Source organism: Condylura cristata, unplaced genomic scaffold (assembly GCF_000260355.1).
Source record: "Condylura cristata isolate star-nosed mole 26May11 unplaced genomic scaffold, ConCri1.0 scaffold00013, whole genome shotgun sequence".
In the NCBI taxonomy this organism is placed as follows: domain Eukaryota; kingdom Metazoa; phylum Chordata; class Mammalia; order Eulipotyphla; family Talpidae; genus Condylura; species Condylura cristata.
This window is the reverse complement of record NW_004567114.1, coordinates 5338654-5345720: the sequence shown is the minus strand read 5'-3', so window position 1 is coordinate 5345720 and position 7067 is coordinate 5338654. Positions and strand designations below refer to the sequence as shown.

The 7067-nt window shown below is 59.1% G+C and overlaps 1 protein-coding gene across 1 annotated transcript in view; it reads left to right on the top strand.

Annotated features, from left to right (window-relative positions):
• BDKRB1 (bradykinin receptor B1) overlaps positions 1 to 7067 on the top strand; it is a 27423-nt gene that overhangs the window by 7988 nt on the left and 12368 nt on the right. The window contains exon 2 of the mRNA XM_012724700.1: positions 6430 to 6512. The gene's annotated coding sequence lies outside the window, so the exon portion shown is untranslated. The remainder of the gene's footprint in view (positions 1 to 6429; positions 6513 to 7067) is intronic.

The following is a 7067-nucleotide window of genomic DNA, read 5'->3' as shown; positions in this document are numbered from 1 at the left end:
GCTCCCACTTGCGGTGTGGCCTTGGGCTTCGCTTCCTGTCTCACACGTACATTTCCCCATCTGTAAACTGTGGGAATGCTGTTACATACCTGCCCACCGTGGGCCAGTTACCAGGATGAATGTGTGACAGTGTTCAGCTCAGCCTGTTCAGAGCTGGCACCAAACGTGTGAGTGTCCACGCGGGATGGTGACAGTGATGGTGCTCATGTGGAGAGGACCTTGACAGCGGGGACAGGGACATGGAGGCGGGGGGGGGGATGCAGATGGGGACGACGAGGCTGACAGACACGGTGGTGTGGGATAGGGTGGCGCTGTCCAGCAGTGTGAGGGTCCGAAATCACCTGGTCGTCTCCCGGGACCAAGGACAGGACCAGAGATGCACAAGCAAGCGGAGTTTATTGAGCCAGCTAGCTGGGGTCAGGCTTTCCTGCAGGCTCGCAGGCCACACAGGGAGAGCAAGACCTCGACCATCGGGATGTTAGAGAATATATAGGCCATTACATACGTCATAGCTGGTGCAAATTCAAAGAGTAACAGACCTCACAGCAGTAACAAACTTCACAGCGCTCAAGGACCGGTTTCCAAGAACAGATGTCTCAGTCATGAGTCAGAAGCTGATATCAGGGTCTAGTTTCAGCCGGTTCCAGGAGCTGGCGCCAGGAATGTTATCTGCCTGCCCTTCTTTCTGGGCCCGGGGAGAGTCAGAGACCTAGCCAGAGGGGCTTAACAGCAGGAGTCCTTCGATAGACCCACCACTCGCGGAATAAAGCTCCACACGTGTGACATGGCTGGCCAGACCCTCCATGAGCTGGTCTATCTCCTCTCCAGCCACAGGGGCCCCCGCACCTGCAGAGGCCAGCAGGTATCCTGGCTCCCTCACAGTTCTGAGCTTGCAGAAAGTTTCCCACCAGCGCCCAAGGGAGCTCACTCACAGAGGACCTGGGACACATATCTGACCTGAGCCAAGGGAAGCTGCTCCCTGGAGATGAGAGCAGGGAGCTCGCTCAGAGATGGACATGGCTCCCCCAGCCCAGCCAGGCAGCAAAGCAGCTCTGACCATCCTTGGTCACCACAAGTAGTGTTGTGGGCAGAAGCCCAGTGGAGTGTTTGGAGCTCTGGCCCAGCTCCTCAGTCTGACCCGGGCCATCAGGCAAGGCCCAGGGCTGCCTGGCGGCCAGCCGGAGCCGGCGCTGGTGACCGTGGCTGCTGGGGCTGGGCTCTGGGCACTTGTGCATCCCTACGAAGCCAGGGGCGGGGCAAGTGACTTGTGAAGCCCACTGTGTTCTTGGCGGGGTCTCCAGAAGCCCACCTGCTCCCTCTGCTTCTCGAACTTAACAGACAGATGCAAATGACATCATATAAAAAGGCCGCAGCTGTGTCCTCGCATGAGGGCCTTCGGGGCCTGGGCCTGGCTGTTCCCAGCCCGTCGCAGGCGCTGCCCTGCTCCGCTGGGCATGCCTCCTGCAGCGTGACCTCCCAGGGGCCTTGCCCCGAGACCCTTTTCATAGCGGCTTTGTAAGCTGTTGTTTGCCTGTACTCAGCTCACCCGCCCCAGAGGCTTTCAGTAAGGCCACTGGGTTGTGTAAGCACCCCTGTTCCTAGGCCAGGCCCACTCATCCCCCAAAGTGAAGCCGCCACCCATGAACAGATGCTCCCGTTCCTCCCTACCCGGCTCGTGGTCGCCGAGCTCCGCCCCAGGTTCGTCTTTCTGGGTGTTTCACTTAAGTGGCATCAGGCAGGATGCTCCTGTGACTGGCTTCTCGCAACTGGCTGGCACGGAGACCTAACACTTCATCACAGCGGGGAGCTCTGGGGCCCAGGCCTGGAGCCCCTCTCACCCTGGGGTCCTGGCCACATGGCCTGCTCCTCCCTTCCCCCTCACCCTTTCCCTCACCCACCCACCTTTGTCCAGAGTGTCATGGATGCCATCTGAGTGCCATCCGAGTGCCACACGAGTGCCATACGGTGAGCAGCAGTACAGTCAGCGAGCGCATCTCACCGTGGGCTGGGGAAAGACCGTGACCGTTACAAAGGGCAGCGGCAAAAGACAGGGCTCCCTGGACTCGGAGCCAGGCCCCCCCCATCCCCCGCCCCGCCACGTGGGCCCGGCCAGCTGCCTTCTCCGCATTTCTGTTTCTTCACCTGTAAGATGAGGATCCAAGTGTTGAGATAAAGCGCATTCACGCCCTCAGGCTGGGCACTCCAGCTCCCAGCTGCTCTCCTGACCCTGCCTCTGCTGGCTCTGCCCACCCACCCCACCCCTCCAGCCATGGGGGGGCCTTCCCCCCATTCAGCAACCCCACCCCACACCCCCCCACACACACACACACTGCTGTGCTGCTTCTCAGGCCCTCGCGGACCACAATGAGCAGCCTCGGGGCCTTTGCTCTCCTGTCCAAGGCCTGCACTGGTTTTCTGATCTGCAACTGGTTTCTTCTCACCCCAAGTTCTGCCTCTCCTCCCTGACCTCCCTAAGCACAAACCTCCCGCCCACCGTGTTCTGGGCAGCACACACAGGACCCAGCGGCTTCGTCCTTGGTGATGGCCCTCTCGTCACCAAGTCACAGCCCCCTGAGGGCTGGGGCGACCCCACGTCTTCAAGAAAAGGCGAAAGCTCTCTCCTGCATCATGTAGAGTTTTGGGGCTCACAGAAGCTTCTCATCTCAGGGCGGCGTGCTAGTAGAGCAAACGCTCATGGTGCTGAGGCCCTGATTTCCACAACTTACTCCCAGCCCCGCCTCCTGTTAGCCTCATGGGTCTACTAGGCACCTGCACTGACTGCAGATTATGTAAGAGGTTTTGCAAATGGGCCCTTCTGCCAAGTCACCCAGGGAAAGGTCATAAAGCAGCATCCACACCTTTGTCTGACCATCACAACATCCTGAGAGGCGAAAGGACATGTTGCTGGGGGAAGGAAGCGGGCCCAGACCTCCCCAGGCCCAGCTCTCACCCAGGGAGTCTTGAGGTGGCTGGATCCCTCTCTGCACCTGCCGGCCAGGCAGCCCCTGGCATAAGCTACTGATGTTGCCACAAGTCACATATGATATAGGCTTCTGCATCCACTCAGCAAATACTCACTGAGCACCTGCTACGTGGGAGCGCTGTGGGAGGTGGACTAAAGGCCTTCCCTGTGACTCACCTTCCAGCGGGGCACGAGGGAGGAACAAATGAGCCTGTATCCCGCCATTTACAAACACAGGCCACAAGAGAAGGAGGAGCGTGAGGAAGGGATTTACTGCAGGGGACGCCTCTGAGAGGGGCGTGCAGGGCCGGCTCCTGACGGCAGGGCAGTCGTCCGCTGTGGCTCCAGCATGCTCCAGGCAGGCCGAGGGAAAGGCCGGTCAAAGGTCTGAGGTGGAAGAGGGCAGGAGGCCGGGCAGCTCCCGGTAAGCCCCTAGAGACGGCGAGCAGGACTCGGGGCCTGGCAGCCTCTGTCCCTCCTAGTGTCGCTGTGCCTGGACAGACGCGTGGGGTTTCCAGCAGCGCGCTGGCTGGGCTCTGGGACACGAGGCCAGGGCTGCTGCCGCTGCCACGGGCCCTTCCTCTGGGTGCGGCCCCAGGCGTCCTGGGGGCGCTGTGTGCTGGTCCTGGCTGGGTCAGCCCTGGGGTCAACTTGGGGACAGAGAATTTTTTTTTACTTATTTATGCATACAGAACTGGGGTACAGGCCAGAGGTGCAGGGGCGGTGAGAGGCTTCACCAGTGACAGAGTGGGGAGCAGAGCAGGCTGACTGATGAAGCACACTGCTGAGGGGAGCAGCGGGCGGGTCAGGAGAGGTCTGCCTCGCCATGTGGTCACCTCCGGGGCAGGCGGGGATCGAACTCATGCTGAAGTGGCTTTGGCTTCTTAGTGCTGCGCTCTGACCCACTGCGCCACCAGGGAGGGCCCTTATGTGGGTTTTTCAGAGCTTCCCTGGTCTGTGGACGCCCCGGCCCAGCCTTTCCAGAGCGCCTGGCTCCAAGGCCGAGGCAGGTCATGCGCGGAAGCCGCAGTGCCCAGGACCCCCTCCTGCAGGCCTGGCGTGTGTGCGTGTGCCGGACTGTAGGGCTTGGTTCTCGGCCCCCTTGGTGCTTCACTCACCCTGGCCGCTCCACCCCTTGGGGGCTGCGCGCTCTCCTGCGGTGGCCCTCGTCACAGCTGGCTGCTGGATTGGCCTCCTCGCCTGCTCTGTCCACCAGACTGAGCCTGGCCCCCTGGGGAGCTGCCTCTGGCTCCCCGGCCCCCGCTGGCCCTGCGCCCCACAGGCCTGCAGAGCGGAAGGAGGAACACTCAGTCCGGGGCTCCGGCGGCCCCAGGGCTAAGCCCCAGGGGCCTGAGGGGTGCTTGTCAGGCAGGAGTGGGCGGGCAGGGATTTCCAGCGAGCACCTGTGGGAAGGCAGGAGGCATGAGGAGCCCCGGTCACCCCTTGGCGGGTGGCTCCACGAGTTAGCAGGACCCTGGAGGAGCCTGTGAATTTGAGGGGTTGGGCCGCCACCCTATAAGGCGACAACATTCAAGTGCTTCTGGAACATGAGTTTAGCAGCTGGGCAGACAGAAAGACGGGCTTCAGCAAGCAGGAAAATGGCCATAGTCCGTTGCTGTAGACCTCGGTGGATGCGTCCCGACGTCTCTGCTGCTGCCCTCCCTCCCCGCCCCCGCAGGTACCCAGGTGCCCGAGAGACTTTCTGCAGGTGCGGCTCAGGCCAGAGGGAGCTTAGCCAGGGAGGCGGCAGCGGGCGCCAAACTAACTCGGAGGGGAGGGCCAACCAGCCTGCAGAGCTGCCTGCTGTCCATCACAGACGTGGGGTTCCCCCACCTGGCCCTCAGCACCCCCAGATTTAGACTACTTCCTCGCTATGGACTCACACCAAGTCTCACACAGCAGGAGACACACCAAGGCCTGTCCCTGCCTAGAGGAGAGATAGCAAAATGTGCACTTCCCTCAGAGAACTTTCCAGCCCACTCACAAGGTGGGGCCCCACGGTCCAGGCCAGGCTGCCACAGTCATTTCCCGAAGCCACTTACTCAGCCCTCACTGGGGCGTGCAGGGCACGTGGTCTTCTCATACACAACTGCTCTCCTCACAGCCTGCCCTCCCGGGGGTGAGACCCAGCACAGACCCACCTCTGGCAGAACCGGCCCCGTGACCTCCAAGATGTGGCCAGGCTTCTGCCCAGGGAAGACACTGCCCAGAGGAGTACCGTCCAGCCCACACCAAAGGGAGAAAAAGGCCCTTTCTGCAAAGGGGATCTTCTGGGGGAACCCCAGCTACCTTGCTAATGGGGAAGAACTGAGATGGGAGCCTTTCCCTGGTCCCCAAATGAGCTCTACCACCTGGGGGAGAAGTCCTAGCCTCTCCTGGACAGAGGGGAAGGCCAGCTCCCTCCCGAGAATGCGCATCCGCTACTGAGCCTTTGAATCCTTACAATGTTCTTCCCCTGCCCTCCTACCACCCCCCTACCTCCACCCCAGATCCCACAATTATGAGCATCCGGCAACAGGAAAAAGCTACTGGGGAAATGTGAAGACCGGCCTGTCTGTCCCCACTGAGGCGTCTGTAGTAGGAAGGGGGGAGAGTTTCTGCTCCTAGGTGACTGAGAAGCACAAAGGAGCACCCATGAGACAGGGCTGAGGGCCAGCTGGAGGGGTCATCTTCCCAGAACTGAGCCTGGCTGGATGGTGGTTCTGTGCTTAGCGGGGAGCTTGAACACCTTAGATTTCAGGAGCCAAGACAAGAAGGTGGAAGCACTCACACCAGACTCTCCTTCCTGTCTGAACCCCAACACTGAGCTGTCTTTCTGCTATCTGCACGCTTCTAGCCAAACCGGCTTCAGAACTGCCAGGGAGGATTAGGAAAAGGGGCCTCTGCTCTTACTCAGCTCCAGAATTTGCATGCCTCAAATTTTCCCTCTTTTACGTGGTTGATTAATGGGGTCCCCACACACAGATTCTTGGCACCATCTTCTTTCCAACCCAAATCTGAATGTTCAAGCTCACTCTCACAAAAGCTGTATTCAGAAGCCCAGGGAACTAGGTGAGGCGGTCACTCAAGGTCACAGGTGCCCCCCGCAAGGCTGGTGGGCGCTCGGGGAATACAAGATCTGTTTGGGCCATGTTGGCTGAAGAACGTTCCCCGGCAGGAAGGAGAGCCCCGCTACAAGTCCCGAGGTGAAGGCGGAGATGGTAGCTAGCTGACTCACCTCTTGCCAACTCCAAAATTTTGCAAAGCACTTTTCAAAGTCTGGCTCACTTCTTCCTGAAAAACTCACTTTTCGGGTCATCCCCTGGATGACATCACCAGAGCAGGGATTTATGTAACTTAAGACCACTCGGTGATTTCCAGAACGAGAGACAGCTCCCGAGACAGCACTGCTCCTAGAGCCCCTGTCCAGCGTCCAGCTCCTCCATTTCCCACATAAGTGACCGGCTTCCTTTCTTCTCTTATGAAAGCTAAATATCGGCAGAGATCCTGGTTCATAGAAGAAAACAAGAGTCATCCTGAGCCTCTGATTTTGCAGAATTTTCAGATTTCTGTAAGTATATCTTTTTAAATAATTCTAAGTCTAGTTAAGAAGGGTGTGTTCCCTTGCCCACTTTGGATTTTAGTGGCTTTTCCAGAAAAGGAGGGGGGAGAGGGCTTGGAAGATCTGGGAGGGGACCAGAGACAACACCCGCCAAGGCCAGGCAGATGCATGGGGCTGTCTGACCCACAAATTCTGATTGGTAGACATCAGATTGGATTCTCCAACCCCCAGGACTGAGTCCAAGAGTCCATAAGGCCAGTAGCTGGCTGGGTCGCCTGGGCTGGAAGATGTGAAGGCCCTGTGGGTGCCTTCCGGGCCTGATGTCCAGTGCCGATGCTTCGGCCATGCTTTAGAACAGAAATTACTCTGAAGGCCCTTTTGCTAGAGCGTCCGTGTCTCCTGAGAAGCACACACTGACACGAAAATGCAAACATCAGGGAGTCACAGAGCTGTCGCCTGGAGCAGACTCACCCAGGGTCTCCTCTGCGTTTTTCAAACTGAACAAATACTGCTAGTAAGAGCAACAGCTTTCTGTGGAGCATCTACTCTGCTGTGCGATCAGAA